The 17951-nt window shown below is 46.2% G+C and overlaps 1 protein-coding gene and 1 long non-coding RNA gene across 4 annotated transcripts in view; one reads left to right on the top strand and one right to left on the bottom strand.

Moving 5' to 3' along the window:
- Window positions 1-17951, top strand: part of FSTL1 (follistatin like 1) — a 52117-nt gene that overhangs the window by 11571 nt on the left and 22595 nt on the right. The window lies entirely within an intron of this gene.
- The window catches only part of LOC135294696 (uncharacterized), a 33150-nt gene continuing 18490 nt past the window's right edge, over window positions 3292-17951 (bottom strand). Inside the window, exon 3 of one of the 3 annotated variants that reach the window (XR_010356779.1) lies at window positions 3292-5255. This is a non-coding gene — a long non-coding RNA (uncharacterized LOC135294696). Of the gene's footprint in view, window positions 5256-12622; window positions 13878-17951 lie in introns of those variants that run through there. The other 2 variants (XR_010356777.1, XR_010356778.1) reach the window with 2 other exon arrangements.

Genomic DNA, 17951 nt, shown 5'->3' with positions numbered 1-17951 from the left:
AGAGGCAGTCAGATAAAGAAAGCTCATGCACTTTTCCTGTGGGCAAGCTAGTTGGAAGTCTTTTTTTGCCAGTGATGAGAGGTGAAAGGAGATAGTTCCCTCTCCTGAGGTGATGCTTTCACCCTGTGCTCTGCTGCAAGCTTGAAACTAATATTTAATAAAAGTCTGGCAAGATTCAACAAAGCCCTGTTTCTCAGGGCTGTGATTTTTAGACTTGTAGCCACACTTCCTTCAGACCTGCATCTAAAGAAGTGGTTACAGAGTGTGTGAGTCGCTCTGCCTGTGACCTGCCCTGAAGAAAGGTGAGCATCTCCTGTGCTGCTTTGCCTTAGTGCTACCTCTTCTTTTTTCTCTGCCCTTAGGCAGCTGAAAACTGAACTCTACCTCCCAGAATAACTCTAGATGTTGGTGATGAGGGTGAACGTAGTTTTTAATTTTTATCTTTACAGGCATGAGAGAAAACATTGGCAAATGGAGCATAGAGGGCAAAAGAGGTGCCTTCCCCCTCTGCCCCATCACATTCCCTACAGCCCCTGTGACAGAAGCCCTTTGCTGGCTGCTCTGTCTCTTGGATGTAGGAGAATCTTAATGCTTTTTCAGAGAAGCTGTGGTCTGTCCCCATGGTTCCTGTCACATAAAACCTCTCCTTCAGAGCCTCCAGCAGCATACAGGTGAGGGGGACTTTCCACCTCCCCACAGGACATTTGCCCATGGTCCCCTGCTGGAATGGGGAGCTTGTTAAGTGTTCATTTATTGCAGAGGCAAATTCCAGAGGACACTAGGTGATGTACTCAAGGGCACAAGGTACCATGACTGCAGGGTGGATGCAGAAGCTTAATTCATCAGCCTAATGCTGTGTGAGAAGGGCTTTGTGTCCTTGCTCGTGCTCCTGCAGTGTCATGGAACCGCTGCAGCTCTTGGCGGAAGGTGAGGATGGGCTTACCTGGCAGGACTTGCAAAGCTTCACACAGACTTCCCGTGTGGTATTGGATTAGTGCTGAAGACAGATAATGTATCTAACATTCATGGAGGACAGGGGAGTTAGTCTCCTAAATGATGATAGTGGTCTGAGCCTACTTTAAGGTGGGTGTTTTGGTAGAATTTTCCTCATCCTGTGTCAGCATGTAAGATTCTTAAAGAAGAGCTTTCTACCCCATGACCACATTTAGGTGATAATGCAGTGCAGTTCATGCCTGCTTTCAGGAAGCAGCTATCTGATACAGTAGTGGAGAGTGTGCATACAGCTTTCTCAGCTTTCATATCTAGGCCTGTTTGTTTAGCCAGCAGGTGTTCACACAGTAAGTACTTACTCACAGTAAGTACTCTGAGTCCCAAATTAGTTCCTTTCAGCCTCAGTCCCATCCAACAGCATTATGTGTTCCTAAGAGGTTGTTGAAAGCATTAGGATGTCTTGGGGAGGAGTGCCCATATTTGCATCATTATTTTTTATAGGATTTAGCTGTTAAAAGCCAGGCACACTGCATACTGCTGGCTGGGGTCCCAGTGTTATTATAGTCTGATCTCTCTGCAGTTGAATGGTTTCCGACAGGGAAGTGGGGAGGGGAGGAATTCAAATGTCTTGGCTCAGATGAAGATACAAAACTCAGGTAAGATGAAGAAACATGGTGAAGTCCATGTATGGAGTATGGTGAGCAGAGGTGTAAAGCATGTGTTTCACAAAGTATTGCTTGGTATGTTTGATGACATATGAGAAGGTGAAGGAACAAGATTTAATGGAACATTGATGTGACAGAAAGAACAGCATCCCTTATAGCAGGGCCGTGTTGGCATCCTGGCGTTTTGGAGGATATGAGGCTCATGAAAGTCAGTTGTGTTTTGCTCTAACAAAGGACTTGGAGGGTTGGGCTTGGATAGCTGAAGTGCAGTGTGGCCACAGCCACTGGCAGCAGCCTTTGGCTGAGATTGCCATCACACAGCAGAGATGACTGGACAGGTTGTGGAGCATGTCCTGCAGTGCTTATGGCACAGTGTGCACTGGTAACTGAACATGGGGCAGCTTTCCCATGGGAGATGAAGCAGAGAGCTGCAGCTCCTTGGCAGGAGCTGCTCCACAACCAGTTGGGATACCTTTGCTATGGAGTGTGTATTCATTGCTAAAGGAGAGGAAGAGGCAGCTGCAAACAGTGCCCCTTAGAGACTTGATTTTCATCCACACCCTGGATTTAATGTTGCTGAGTAAAACATTAAAGGCTTCTTGTATAAAGGTTCACTGCTGGGACTAGACTGTATTTGTGTATGTGTTTCACAGTGTCAGGGCTGCCAACGGCAAGAGCAAGTAAGACATGCATGGGTAAGGGTTGTGGTTCACCCAGTAAGTGAGAATTGGTGTCAAGGCCTCATGAGTGAGAGGTTTTTAGAGACAAGCACCAATGTGGAAGACATTCATGTTCACAGTAAGATAGGTAGCCTCTCTTTGGTGAGTTACTGCATTGAAGTGGCTCAGGAATTACAAGTGCTGGAGCACTTAAAACACAAGGAGGAACATAGAGCCAGCAGCTGGATTTGCCTAGGCTGTGATGAAGTTGTTGCTGTTGTGATTGCAGTAAATCTTTCATTATAGGCTAAGGTTATTTACTGTATCTTGCTTTTGCCATAGGCACCTGCTGGCTAAACAAACAGCCATCCCTTTAGGCTGGTGAGACAATTTTCTAGGGCTGGTATCTTACCTGTGTCTGACCTGAAGTGCCTACACCCTCAGAGGGTCTGGGTGTTTGGCAAGGAGGGACTGGGGCAAGCTTTGCAAGTTTTATTTTAGGAGCGCTGTTTGGGGCTTCAGCTATCCAAGCCTAATCCTCCAAGTCCTTTGTTACAGCAAAACACAGTTGACTTTCATGAGCCTCATATCCTCCAAAATTCCAGAATGCCAACACAGCCCTGCTATAAGGGCGATTGGGTAGTAGGGGTTTTTGAGGGGGTATTTTTGGTTTTGTTTGTTTCCTTGTTTTTAGGTTATCTCAAACTGAGCTAACTCAAGTTACTGAGGAGCTGAAAAGTAAGATTGGCTTTCTTTGCAAAACAAACCAAGAATTCAAAATGTTTCTTGTTGAGTTCCTGAACCTTTCATTACACAGTATTAGACTTTCAGCAATTCCAAAACTTCCAGATGGCCTGCAGCACCTTACATTGGTTAACTGGGGCTTAATACATTGCTACAGTATCACATGCTATTTCTAAAATCATTTTGGGTGAAACTGATCATTTTATCTTATTAGACTTCCTACAGCATGCACATTAGTACAGGTAATGTAGTGTACTCTAGTGTATCTTTAACAAAGCATGTGGAACAATCCATTACATGAGATTTATGTCTACAGTACACAGTATGTACTTTTAAGGTTTTTTTATTAGTATTCAAAGGCTACCAGTGATTTCCTGGCATGCTTAGTCAAAGCTGGCTCCAGGGACATATTTTAATAAATGCTTTGGGTGTGTGAATTTCCTGGGTTTTCTTAAATCTTTGTCAAAAAAGAAAACCTATTGTCCCTTCTAAATTTCCTATTTTAATTTCTTTCAACACATTGCATTTTACGTCTGAAAGCTGCTCTGCATAGGAGTAGAGGGCCTGGTTGCATTGGGAATTGTAAAAATAGACTGCTTATACATTCAGGTGATGTCATTCCTGGAGGGGAGCCCTGGAAGGGGAGGGTAGTGTCAGTAGTGCAGGTATTAGGGTCAGGAGGGCTTCCTTGTATCCAATTAGGCAGTGGAGGATGCTCCTACTTTTACTCTGAGCTGGTGGGAGCATGAGCAGAGCTGATAACTCTGGCAGACCTGGCTTTATCTTTTGCACCTACAGCTCCCTGCCCCCATGGGGAGCAGTCAATAGCCAAACCAGCCTTTCCAACAGCAAAGAATGCTGCATTCATTTCTGTAGAAAAAAACCCCCATCTTTCTGTAGTTCTTCAGCCCCTTTATTTGCCTCTTTCCTTTCAAGTCTCTTCTAAGCCCTTCAAGACATTTTGTTCTGTTCTTATCTGTTCTTTTCCTCCTTCAATATACAGTTTGGGATCTCACCAATCAGCAGCAATGCAGTCTAATACGCTGGGCTGCAAACTGTGGTGGCTGAGGCACAAGCATGTATTTCTTTCTGCTGACTTTATTAGAGGAGCAGTAAATTCTGGCTAGCCAACAAGGTGGACAGCCAAGGCTGGCAGACAGCAGTGCGAGCTAATGTCTTAAACTGCTGCAGTTGGATTTGCCAGAGGCTGCCTTCTGAAACCTTTAGTCTGCCTCAGGTTTGTGTTTATCAGAGTTTATTTTTTTCCCCTCAGAAAGTAATGGCAAAAATTGGCTTGTCTTCACTTGGGTTCTGCAGAACCTACCATCCTACAGGGATATTTCCTCTCACTTCCCAGTGCAGCCCTGGCTGCAAATGAGCCACTTAATGTCATACATGGACTTTGCTAAAGTTGTGGCAGAAACTGGGGCTGTCCCGTGCTTAGTGAAGACTGCAAGAATAGTGTGACCTTCTCTTTACTTACTCACTGCATTCATTAAATGGGAATTTTTCTCTGGAATACCAAAATTGTTTATACTGCATTAGGCAAGGGAAGTTTGCCAAATATTTTATGCTTGTTTAACTTAAAATATGTCCAAACTAAGTGTGCTCCCCTGCCTTTGATTTGATTTTGACATAAAGCATGAAAAACACCAAGTTTCAGCCTGCCACGTCTCTCTGGTGTCTAGATAGTTCCACAAACAAAGAGGTTTGTGTAGAAAGATTAACTCGGCCATTTCTGCATTGTTGCAAAGGGAGAACATGGCCACTGCCCTCACTTTGTGGAGCTGAGCTTTTCAGATCAGAGGGGCTGTTTTCAGGCAGTGTTAGGCTGGTGCGGTGGGCTGGATTTCCAGCGAGGCTGAAGGCTTTTGTTTCCTTTCTGTATCACTAAGCATTTCCAACATCTGTGAATGGCAGGCTGTGTGGAGGAATGTTCTCCCCTGGCAGAAGAACTGAAGCAGATCAGATGATTTTTCTCTTTGAGGGAGGAGGTTAAAGAGAGGCATGCAGGGCTGGATACAAAAGGTAAAAAGGGGAATGTCAATCTTCATATGGCTCCCAAGAGGATGAAAAGCGAAGCTCAGATCATCAGCAGTGTCACCTCTGATTCAAGGAGTAGCAGTTGGGAGCCCCAGTGGTCGAAAGCATGGTTAGGGCTGTGTCTCCAAGTTGCATCACAGACACTCCCTCTGATCAGGGAGGCTACCAGAAATTCACGGTGTCTGGCTTCTTGCTGTTGTATGGGAAAACAGAGACACATAAAAAATGTTACCACTAAATGAGCAAGCAAAAAACCCCCATGGAAATAACCTGTCGCTAAGCCAACTGACCTGGCTTTGGTAATTGGAGATCTGCTGTCTGTGCAGAGATCTTGGCTTCTGCTGCTGCTATAAACTTCTAGGTTTCTGGGACATTTCCCAAAGTCTGGCACAATCACCTTCATTGCTCAGGAATGAATTTGCTGCTGTTCAGGTACTCTTCACATCTGTGGGGGCCACTGCCTTGTCAAGTATCTTTTTCTACCACCTTCATTTTGCCTTTAATACCCCCCTTGCCCATGTTCCTGAGCTCTAAGGTGTAAATCTGCTGAGCTGCAGCTCCAGATGCTGTGGAAAAATTAATTTTTTGTGGGGGAGATTTGTGCTGCTTGTGTGGCTGCTGTTTGTGTGATCAGGGCAAATGGCACTTGAAGTTGGTGCCATGCGTTGGAAAGACCTGGCTGCCCAGAAGGACCTTGACCCTTCTAGGAGTGAATTACTGTAGGTGAGTGCTGTTTTGGTATTGGGGAGCAAGACACCTGGGACCTGTAGTGCTGAGCTCTGGCTGCAGTTGGTTTGCTATTCCTCAGTGTTTTTTTTCTTCTGTGGTGCAGAGCATCTATAATTCTATTTTGCTGTCTGCTGCATCATATATCTCAGCCCATTAGAGCATTTAAAATCATAGAATACTCTGAGTTGGAAAGGACCCACAAGGATCATTGAGTCCCACTCCTGGCCCTGCACAGGACACTCAAGAGTCACACCTTGTGCCTGAGAGCATTGTCCAAACACTGCTTGAACTCTGTCAGGCTGGGTGCTGTGACCACTTCCCTGGGGAGCCTGTTCCAGTGCCCAACCACCCTCTGGGTGAAGAACCTTTTCCAAATATCTAACTTTAACGTCCCTTGACACATTTTCATGCCATCCACTCAGGTGCTATCACTAGTAACCAGGCTTTTTGCTGCTTAATTTGCTGCTTAATTACCTGAGCAGCTGTCAAACCTCTGTAAGGTAGGCTGTTACTCCATGTCTCTTGCTTTAACCAAAGACAAGCAAATAAAGTCATCACATCCAGGTGGTTTTCATCCCCTGTCTAGAGATGTGGTGGCAACCACCAACTCTGTATGGTGAAGAGCACAGAGCTATGCTTCTCTTTTGAGAGAAGATAAGTAAGAAAAGATAAAGGTCAGACATGAGCTTTATGTTTGGCTCCACAGTTCTTGCTTACCCAGTAACTAAGAGGGAGTTTTCATGAGTGGAGCAGCATTGGCTCAGCCATCTTCACAGGCAAAGGCTTTGTGGTACCTGTGAATTCAGACTGCTGCTGTACTCATTCAGGCCCTGAGCTTCATCCCACTATGTGGTTGCCTGATGAGGGAACATAAAGCACACACTGGGATCTGCTGCCACACAATCCAGGTCCCAAGGGGACTCTAGCTCCGGGGAATGGTCATGCCCTACCTGCCCAGCCTCTTCTCTGTGCTCTCAGTCATGTCCTGAGCCTGCCTCTTCTATGAAAACCATCTGCTGATTCAGTTCTTCACCCTTGTACTGTTTGTCCTATTTTATTCTGATCTCAGCCTTGCTGGCTGCAATGATGGGTGACCTGAAAGGGAGATGTAGCCCACCTGCCTTTCATTTCATTGATCCTTGCTGTACCCCAAACAGCAAATGCCTGAGAAGTCCTGCAAACCCAGAAGAGAGCTCATTTGACATTCCTGTTTAGGCCGTGTTTGAGCAATATAATTTGGATCCATGACCTGTAAGGGGAAAGATTGTTCTCAACAGAGACTGAAGTTTTAGAAGTAAAAAGGTGCTAGAACGGTCACTGTGTGTAAATTGGTGATTTCCACAAACACATACTAAATTGCTATGGTCCTATGTGGCTGTCTCCCCACAAGCAAGAGGTACCAGGCTGACTCTTCCACCAAATTCAGGCTCTTGCAGAGGTGCTGAGCTCTGCGTTCTGAGCACAACTTTAACAATTCCTCAGACATGGACAAAACAACTTAATCTTGTTCTTAGAAACCATTGACCTTTTTCTGTTGACACTTTAAAAGGAAAAGTCACCCTGAGGCAAACTTCTGACATGGAAACTTTTCAACCTGAGCAGTTCAGTGCTGGCAAAGTTCTCAGCAGTGGAAAAGATATTTTCGTAACAGAAAGTGTCAGGCTGCTTTTAAGCATTGGGCGCTACCTGTTACACCCATAACAGTGTGGGTTCATTCAACAACACCTTGAATTCTGTGAATCTGCTGGCTCAGCTGCTCTCCATTCCTCAGAGGACCTTTAGAGGAGGTCAGGCTTGAAGTACAAACCCAAGTAAAGTTGGATGGGGATGAGAGCTGCTGTTTCATATACACAGCTTGGCATGTCTTTGTATTTTCCAGTCACGAGAATGTCTTGCAAATTCCAGATGTGTGGAAAATTATGCCTTTACCTTGGCCTTTACTACATTTCCCATCATGGTCCTTGACTCCTTACAGGCTGTGGCTGAGATTCTGCCATGGCTTTGGCAATGTCTGCATTATTAAATTAAACATGCACGGGTTTGCCAACTGTGGGGCCAAGGGAGACCAAATGGCCAACATCTATGCTGCTGTTAGACTGTCTTAGCTCTTACTTGGAGATGCTGCATGTGAATTACTTCTTGGTTACCGGGGGTCTGTGCTAACCCCCAAACCATGTCTGAGAACATGCAGACCATACCATTGGCCCTATTCTCTGAGCTTGGATATCTGGGGTTTTCCTGCTAGTGCCTGGCTCTCTCGAATTTCCCAAGGTAAGCACAGCCTCTGTGCCCATCCCAAAACCATGCAGTTCCTCAATTTTTCCCTTTGTAGTGTTCAGGAGTAGATTGCACTCTGTCAGCCCCTGGTGGCTTCTCCTGATGCCTCAGGGTATTCCTGTCCACAGCTGAACTTCAAGGAGCTTTGCTGGGATTAGCCTAGACATGGAGGATTACTGAAATATCTGTGACATGTTATGAATTCTCTCCATTAAGTGCTCTAAACTCTTCCTCATTACTCCTGGATTATCAGCCATAGCTATTGCTAACGAGTTGGTTAGGAACACCAGCAGGGACATGAGCTGACACTGATGAATTAACACTGTTTATTGTGTGCTGTGGAGGAGTCTTCAGGTACTTCCAATCTCCAGTTCTGGTGACACAGCTGCAAGTAGCATAGAGGCAAAAGCTTGTGTAGTACAGTTATCTGGCATATGGGTTTTGTCCCTGCTATGAAATCTTGTCTGTATTTCTGAGCAATGGAGAGCTATGCAGTAAAATGAATCTCCCATGAAGGCTGGTCATCCCACTATTTCTTCATGTAAAATTCCTTCACCAACAACTTCAAGGACAATGCTGTATTGCTCAGACACTTAATGCTGTAGAATTTGTCTTGGGAAATAATATAATTGCATTTTTTTCATAACAAAGCCATTACACTGTCAAAAGCCTAATTTTCTGTTGCATTAGCCGACAGCCAGCAGAGATTGCTGGGAAAAGAAAGTGCTTAGCTTAACCTAAATTTCTTGCTAGCAAGAAAAATGGAATGAAAACAAAATGAATTTATAATGAAATGGATTTATTTCTGGGCTTTCCTATTGTGCTGTTGTTTGCTTTCTTTGAGGGCATTTAGAGCTGATTAGCAGCCCTGGAGACAGAAGTCCATTATTTACCCAAAGAGCAGCCAAAAATGGAGAGACAACAATGCAGCTTTCCTCCCTCCCTTTTTCTCTATCCTCTGCATCCCAAAACAAGCCTTAAATTTGCCCAGAAGGGAGCATTCTTCATCAAAGAGAGGACAGCTAAGTCTGTGTGGTCTGCTGCCTTCTCTTGGAGATGCCAGCAGAGGATTTGCTGGAGGTCTCCAGTTCCTCGGGGTCAGGTCCCCATGCTGGGGAGAAGCATGGGATGCCTGCCTGGACAGTGGGAGGCAAAGGGCTGGCAAGGGTCTCTGAATCCATCTGTGCTTAACCAGCCTTCTGGGAAGCAGCATCACAAGGGCTGTTCGAGGAACAAGGACAAACATGTGGTCTTGCTGAAGAGATTTTGCAAAAGCCTGCACAAAAATTTTGTTTCTTTCCATGGGAATTAAAGCTAGGGGGAAAAAGTGGGAGAGCCAGATATGAGCTGGTCTGTGGCAGCATCTCTACCCTCCTCCTCCCTGGGTCCCAGGAATTGTTCCTGGAATCTTCGCATGCTCTATCTGTGGTGCATGGGCACTTTGATACCTGCAGAGATCCCAAGCATCCATGGACATTATTGCCTGTAGCATGGCATTTCTAATTGCAGGTTTAGAAGCAATTACAAATAATTTGAAACATAGTCCTGGGTTATTGGAGAAGGTTTACAATGTGGGGAAAATGCTGCCTTTTGTCTCTCAGCTGCCCATTGAGGTAACAGCATGGCCAATAATGGGTATCAGCTCCAAAACAGTAGGGGATTTAATTCTGGAGGTGGCTGTTCCCTCTCTGAAACAAAACTAGAGCTGCCTCATGTTGTTCTGTTTGTTCCCAGACTATTGATGCCATGAGTAAATCCATTCTACTTTTTCTCCATCCCTAATCTCGCATGTCACATCTTATACAGAGGATTCTTTTACCCTGGAAGGAACGGGAATTTGATGATCATGGCTTACTGTCCTGATTGGAACCTTAGCTAAACTTGCACTGTAGTGAAAATATTAAATTCAGGTTTGTAACCTTTCTTTGCCCTCTTCTGGCCATAAAATGGTGTTAAACTGCATATTTTCACCTCTGATTTGGCCTGTCCCCCAGATTTCAATGCAATAAGAGATTTTTGGATCTCATGTTTCTTTAAAAGTATTGTTGATAACAATCAAAACAGAAATTACTTTTATAAAAGAGCATTATTTATTAAGTCAGACATCTGGTTTTGCTTTCTCTTTTCCTCCCTTATGCTGAGCAAGACAAGGGAATGAAATGCCAGGGAGGGAAATATGTTGTTTGAGTTAAAGTATAGAAGTCATATGCTTAGAGCAGCAAAAGCATAGAATTTATTCATTCCTATGCCAGTGTGAATAAATATGTATGAATCAGCCATGAATACAGTCAGCCTTGACGTTAGGGGAAGGCTTGTAAACTGTAAGACAGTTTTGGGACCAAGCTTTCTGTGGGTGTGAGACAGCCAAAAATAGCAGCCTTTAATCAGTGTCATGTAAATGGAGTTGCACAAAGAGGGAGCACAGGTAACATGGAGATGGACTTGGTGACTCACAAGGACTTGGTGACTCCCAGCCCTGTGGATGTGCCAGCTGTGTGATCCCATTGAAGGCAAGAGTTGGTGATAGGGACTAATGCTGGAGGGCAGAGGACCTGTGTGCTGGGAAAATGGGCAAGGAAAGTCATTGGACAGGCAGGGAGTGGGGAGCTGAATTCCTCTTATTCCAAAGCATTAGAAAGATATCAAAGACTGTGACTGCCCAAGCACCTTGAGGAAATGAAGTTTCCACAAGGACAAAGTTACAGGAGTAAAAATCAATCATAAGAGGGAATGACACAGGACAGGAAGCAGACTACAGTTTGACAACACAGAGCAATGAGAGCTGCTGGCAACTGGAGAAAGCTCAGTGCTAATGAACAGAAGTTCTGGCACTTGAGAGAGAAATTAAACAGCCTGTGGACAGCAGAAAGGGTTGTGTAGCAGAGAGACACTCCAGGTGACTGAGTTTCTTACCAGGAGCATCCTTGCTGAAAGCCTCACACTGCATTGGTGGTGTGAAGAAAACAACACATTTCTCCTCTGGAATGGTACTTTTGCTCTTCCTGTCTGGGATTCCCTTGTCCAGGGCAAGGCTGAATGTGGAAAGGCCAGTGTTAGGGGGCCAGAGGTTCAGCAGCACCTGGATGCAGGGACAGAGCTGTGCCAGCTACAGCTACAGCTCCTACAGCAGCCATGATTTGGATGGCACAAAGCCACTTTTTCTTGCATTGTGATTTCAGTAAGGTGGTGTGGGAATGGGGCCATTTGACTGCCCATGTGGTATGGAAAAAATAATTGTCTTGGGGAAGTATTAGGAGAAAGGATCTGTGTGAAGGGGACACAAAACCAGCCACTTCTTTACTCTGGCTATAATCTGTCTTGTGTGCATATGGCAATGGTGCAGTTTATATACTCACAGAAAAAGCACATGCAATTAATTCAGCCCACCTCTGAGACATGACAGGGGAGGGAAATAGGGGAGCACTTGTCTCAAATGATATGATAAACTATATGATACATGGCAACTGCAAGGACATTGCTTTCACAGAGCATTTACATCAGGGTGAATGCCAGCCCGTGTGACAGGGACTCCCTTGCACAAAGGAATGTGCTGAGTGGCCAGCTAAGGGAATACCATGGATTTTCTAAGAGATCTCTGCCCCTTGTCTGTTGGTGTGCCTCTGCTTTGCATGCACAAAGCATGAGGGCATCAAGATCTCCCCAAGACATTGGATCCAGCTGGTTTGGTGGTTACTCTTCCATAGATTCTGGTGGGTTTGTGTTGTTTTGGGGTTTTTTTGACAAGGTTGTGTTTATAATTCCCTATCTTAGCTATGTGAGAGAGAGAGGGCTGCAGCTTCCACCCAGGCTCTGAGCTTTGCCAGCACCTGGTGCCACAGGCTGCTGTGATCCTTCAGAGCTCCCTTCTGATCTCCTGAGCTGTGCCAGCTTCATCCTGTCAGAACAAAGGGCTGGATTTGAAGTGGTACAGAGGAGATCATCTTTCAGGGAGGCACCTTTTCTTGCTGGTTGTGGAGTGTCAGGGCTGAGCTCCTGCACCAGTGCTGAATTTTAGTGGGAACCACTGAGGGGACAGTATGTTGGGCTGAAATTCTGCCAGGCGGCTGGCAGAGTCTCCCTGTAACATTGTGATGGGACTGAGCTGCACGCTGAGACTATGAAAAAGCTTCCCTTCAGCATTTGGGGTTGGGAATTTGGTTTGGCTTGTGCTAGAGCTGGGCAGGGGAGATGGATGCATGCAGATGTCTGTATTGCAGCCCTCCAGGTGCCTGCCCTACTGACTACTTTGGTGTTGCACAAATCCTGAATTTTCTGCCCAAGACCTGGAGTGCTCTTTGGGTTCCCTCCCTATAGCACACGTTTCCCAGCTGTGGGCAGTGATGCTTCACATGCTTGATCTGCGACGAGCTCTGGGAGCCATGAGGACAAAACAGATGAGAAACACATGTTTTTATTGAGCAAGTTTGCGTGCTGATAGCATCAGGCCTCTACGTTTTGCACCATGTCTCCTTAAGGCAGTTGTAACTCTCAGGGAAAGCAAGAAAGCTGCCTCAGTTTCTGCTGGGCTAGCTGGGGGCCCGAGGGGGTGACAGCTGGTCCCAAAGCCAGAGGGGTCTGTGCTGGGATCTTGCAGCATACCTGGCAAGCTGGGGTTTGCAGCTCTCTCTCTGGGCTGGGAGGCAGCTGCTCCTCCCTGGCAGTGCAGCTGCAGCTGCTTCGAGGAAAACTTTTGAGCCAGGAATGTGTAAGGATGCCGGCATCTGTGTGTGCTCACAGCCTTTCATCTCTGAAATGCGGCCCAGCCAGGCCACAGGGCAGAAAGCAAAACGTCCTGGGAAGGGCTCAGGAAGAATTAGAGAATAGTTCATGCTGTTGGAGGTGATTCAAGCAGTGATCCCTCTTCTAGGAACGCAGGCTGCAGGAGGCATGGAGAGCCTCGGGGTCACAAGAAGGGCTTGGAGCCCTCTCCTCCTAGCCCAGGGCATGACTGAAACTCATAGCAAGTCCCTGATGCCTCATCACTGTCTCCAGGGCGGGGAGAAAGGTGAGATGGGCAAGTGCTCAGATTGTTGTCTTCACACGTGGCTGACACTGATTGCTTACCCTTACTGGTTTGGGGCCAGACAGGCTAGTGGAGTTCAAAAGCCCCGTGTTTAAGTGACTACAGTGATGTACTCAGGTCCTTTATGTCTCTGCAAGTTGAGCCACATCTGGGTGTGTGTAGAGGTGATGGCAGTGTCTCTTGAAATTATCCATCAAGGGAGGAGAGCTGGGAAGACCCAGGCACCTGCTCTGCAGCTGGAGGCAGTGCCATGTTGTCCCTGCGCGAGTCCTGGGTGCGCTCTGGTTCTCCAGGCAAGCCTGTGTATCTCTGAGTGCACATCCCAGCCTCCCATTTAAGTTTCTGCATGCAAACCTCCCGATGCCCATTAGCTTGCCCAGCTGGGTTTGGATGGTGCCAGCAGGGCAATGATGTCCTCCTCTGCTGACAGCTGCAGCACTCACTGTGTGTCTCAGGAGGCTGGCACGGGGGTCTGAAGGATGAGAAGCAATGGAGCAGGACCAAGTGTTTGAGAGCAGAGCAGAACAGGAGCAGGGTTTGCAGCCTTGGTACAGTTTGGAGTGGGAGCTGCCTCATTAAATCACTGCTTTGCTGGAGTGGCTCAGAGGAGGGTTTGCCTTCCCTGAAGCAGCATCTCTCTGGGTTCTCATAACCTCCAAATGGAGATGTGGCTTTATTTTTCTGTTTGTTTGTTTTTGAAAGTCGAGCCATGGGAGTCGGCATCCAAAGTCTTCCCAACTAGACAGGAAAAAATTCCATGGTTGCAGAGAGATGTCTGCAACAGTTCTTCGTTATTTCCAGACACAGTCACAAAGAGCCAGATGGAAGGAGATGAAAGAATTAGAAGAATAGGTTGCTTTAGACACCAAATAACAATGTTATAGGAATAAAGCCATTGGAATAACTTATTGGTTTTGTTTTTTTAATTTCCTAGATGAATCAGAGAGTCAACTCAAAAATTGCATTTTAGGTCAGTTGAAATTCATGTTTTATTTCCAGCAGAAAAAAATAGCTGGGCAAACAAAGTTGCTAAGCTTACCAAAACATGTTTTTATTTTGCTTTCTTTGACCTTTAAGCTTGCATACATAACCTCATGAAATATATTTAAAAGTAAGAGAGGGAAAAGAGTTCACTTCATCTTAGAAATCATTCTGGAATCAAAGCTGTTCCCTGAACTAGGCACAAATTTCCAAATAGTTTTGGTCTACCTCAAATTGCATTTCCTAGTGAATTAGGTCTCTGTCTGACAAATGTTACCCAGCCTTATTTAGGAGTTATAGGAAATCAATGGTCACTTCTCTTGTTTCTTAATCACAGAATTGCCTTGGGGCTGCAAACGCTGCCAAATCTGTGCTGTCAGCCATGGGGACATAAGGGAAGCTCTGCTCTGGCAGAAGTGGTGGTGGCTGAGTCTGGTTCTCTGAAACTACTCGTGTGGGTATGGGGTGTGCCATTTCTAATGAGCACAGCAGAGGTCTTTTGCTTCATTTTCCTCTTCACTTTATATACTGCTCCTCTGCTGGGAGAGGGATCGTGGATGTGACAGGTGTATCTTCCAAGCAACACATCATAAGCTAACAGGTCAGGGGGGGTGTTGGGGGAAATACCATCCAGCTTCCTCACTGATAGTCCACAAAACATAATTATCTCTTGTTCCCCTTCTGTTTAGGCTATTTTAAATCAGAAATGAGGTGGGGGGCCCACGAGGACACACCAGTGTTAGCACAAGCAGCTTGCCTAAGAAAAAGCCTCAGTGTTTAACCAATCTTCTTGAGTGACATTGGGTCCAGCAGAGCAGTGGAAGGAGCCGTGCAAGGGCAAAGGGGCCACTGTTGGCTGTGGTGCTGATAGCCTGGAGGACACCCATCCTTGGGGCATCCATGCAAAGGCTGGAAACCCTCAGACTTTAGTGAGTTTTTTTCTGTCCTTCCAACTGTGGCAGTTTCCATAGTGACTCTATTTTGTAGCCTATTTCATAGTGACGCTGCCAATTTTCTCATGGCCTTCTTGCCTTATCAGAGCTTCCTCTTGGCTGTCTCAGTGAAGAGGTCAGTCATTAAGTGTAAGTCAGAGACTTAACAGAGCTTTCCCTACCACAGAAGTCTCTTGAGGATAGGCATGAAATGGTGTTAGCACTTCACAGGGATGGTTTCAGGTGCTGGTGACTTGACTGGAGGCTTTCTGAAGGATAATAGGGACAGCAGGAGTTGAAAAGAATGTGCTGATCATAACTTGGGTCACAGTTCCCCTTGTGCTGGGTCCCACATGGCCCAACATTGCTACTCCCTGATCTCAGAGTGGGGCTGTGGGGTGACTGCCCTTGCAGTTTAATAGGATTTGCTTGCTGCTGATGTGATCTTTCTGGGAGCAGTGAACACATACACATCTCTCTCCCTGTGTACCTCTGCTGCCTTCCCAATGTCCCAGTTTCAGCAAGGATTTTCACTTAGTTTTTACAGCAGTTTTTTCTCTCCTCTTCCCAATACTAATCAGTAGGTGCACACACCTGCCAGTTGTCAGGTCACCTCCTGAAATCCTAGTTTGCATTTTGCAGGTTGCAGTATGGTGGAGCTTTGGCAGACTTGCCTTCAGCTCTCTCTGGCTACAGGGACACAGTTGAACCTTGGATGGAGCCATGCCTTTTTGGCAGATGTACTACTGATGAGCAGACTCCAGGTTACTTCCACAGCCTTACCAAACTTTTGCTCTCTTCCACATTCACCTTACTTCTATTTTCAGGTGTTCCTGTTAGTCTGATAACTATTCCTAGCAATATGATTTCAGGAAGGGGATGCTCCCTCAATACCACAGACCAAGAAAAGTTGTCTACACAAAATAATGCCTGATAATGAGGGGCTTTCTGAGCCTTCCTCACTGTTCTCACCGTGTAAAGGGGATTTCATGACTGCATGAAGTAGAGAATCTTCAAAGGAGAGAAATTACTGTGACAGAGCACTGTCTCCTGGGGATTCACTCTTCCAGATCTGCCTTCAGCAGAGCCATTGGGTAGAGCAGACCCAAAGCTGCTCTGCATTAACAAGGAGCTGAGCAAATCCTTCAGCAAGGCTGGAAAATGGGAAGTACAGAACTGGATTATGTCCAGCTCTGTTCTTACTCTCCCACACTGAGGCTGACTCAGTGTTTCCCCCCAGTCACAGAGCGATTTCCATTGCTTTTTTTGCAATGTGCTGTGGTAGAAGGAGAGTAAAGAAGGACTAAGGGACAGAGCTGGGAAGAGGGATCATCAAATCCATTGCAGTTGGATTGCCATCCCAGTAAGGGGAACAAAACCACTAAGGACTCTTGCACAAGAAGCTGGAGGCTGCTGGTAAACCTCAGCATTTCCTGCAATCTACATTCCTCCTGTGTATCCACTTACTGGAAGGGGTGTGGATATGCCATAGGGCTGTAAATTCAAACTTGCCTCCCACTGCTTAGCTCACTCTTTCCTTCTCTCTGTTGGAGCCAGGTGATGGCTGAGAAATGTGCCAGATTTGGATTCCATTCAGAAATAAATCATCCCTGGTCAGAAAAAAGAGGCAACAACACTTACTGGCAGGACCAGTAAAATCTGCAGGACTTCAGAGTGTGGGAAATTAGGGGAATGAAGGATGAAAAAAGAGGAACTGCCATGACACAGAATGAGCTGTGGGTCAACACAGATTTAGGGGTTGAAAAGGGAACATTTGAGGTTGTATATGGCACAGACTGCCTCAGATTGGGTAATGGGTGTGGGAGCAGGCAGCTGTGTGAGAGCACCTCAGAATGGGGCAGATGAAGGAAGGAGCTTTGGGGAAATGCCATCTGACAGAAAAACCTCCCTTTTACAGATAAGCCTGGGTATGCTTAGAAAGAGAGAGGTGATGACACCTATGTTTAGTTGCTAGCAAAAGTTTGTGGTGCATAGCTCTCTGGTGTGGAGGCCCTGAGGGTGAACTCCTCATCTTCCTCCTTCATCCTCCTGTTGTCAAAGGCTTCCTCTGATGACTCTTAAGTGCTGTGACATACAGAACATCACCCTTCTGTTGGAATTCAGAAGTCAATGCTGGTCTTGTTCTTATTTTTGTTTTAAACAAAATAGGATGGAGAATTGTGATTCCTAGGAGCTCAGCCATGGCAAAATAGAGCCTGGCTCAGGGCACTCAGGATATGGGAAGAAGAATCATGCCCCAGGGAGGAGTATGACTCGTGTATCACTCAGTGAAGTGGTCCTGGCTCCAGACCAGAGAGCAGAGGGAGCTGAGCTGCTGTCTTCTGGTCATCCCTGAGCAAGTCTTGCACCTTGGGCCTTTCCTTTCCAGTCTTGTCACATGAGAGGATGACACCAATCTCATCCCTAAGGCCTTGTAGGACTAACTTCTATTAAGACCTTTCATGTGCACTGAGATGTTGCCTGTGTGTGAGGGTTATTTTTCTATCCAAATACAAAGTGATTAACTTGATTCCTCCCTCTAAAAACCAAGGTGCAGTAGAGCATCATGTCCTCTCCTCCTGTGGGACTTGATTCTGCCCTGCTTACAGCTGAAGCCTCTTCAGCTGGTTTGGTATGCACAAATCAGTCACACTCTGAACTCCTGCCTCCGTGCCTTGCTGGGAGCCAGCACTAGCAAGAAAGATCCCAGTGGTTGTGGAAAAGCTGGCAATTTCACCACATGATGCAGCAGAAGGGAATCAAACTCCTTCTTCCAGAGGTGCTGTAGGAATAGGTGGAGGGAATAGTGCTGAGGGAAGTGCAGCTTTGGGCCAGGACACTTTGGAAGCTGCAAGTGTAAGGAGTGTTTTTGCCTGAGCAGCAGTGAGGCTGCAGGAGTGAGAGTGCTGCCAGATGCAGCTCCCTTCCTTCTAGCAGCCATTTTCCA

The sequence above is a fragment of the Passer domesticus genome, chromosome 2 (assembly GCF_036417665.1).
Source record: "Passer domesticus isolate bPasDom1 chromosome 2, bPasDom1.hap1, whole genome shotgun sequence".
Lineage (NCBI taxonomy): Eukaryota > Metazoa > Chordata > Aves > Passeriformes > Passeridae > Passer > Passer domesticus.
Note: the sequence above shows the minus strand (reverse complement) of the source record. Positions and strands in the feature narration are given on the sequence as shown.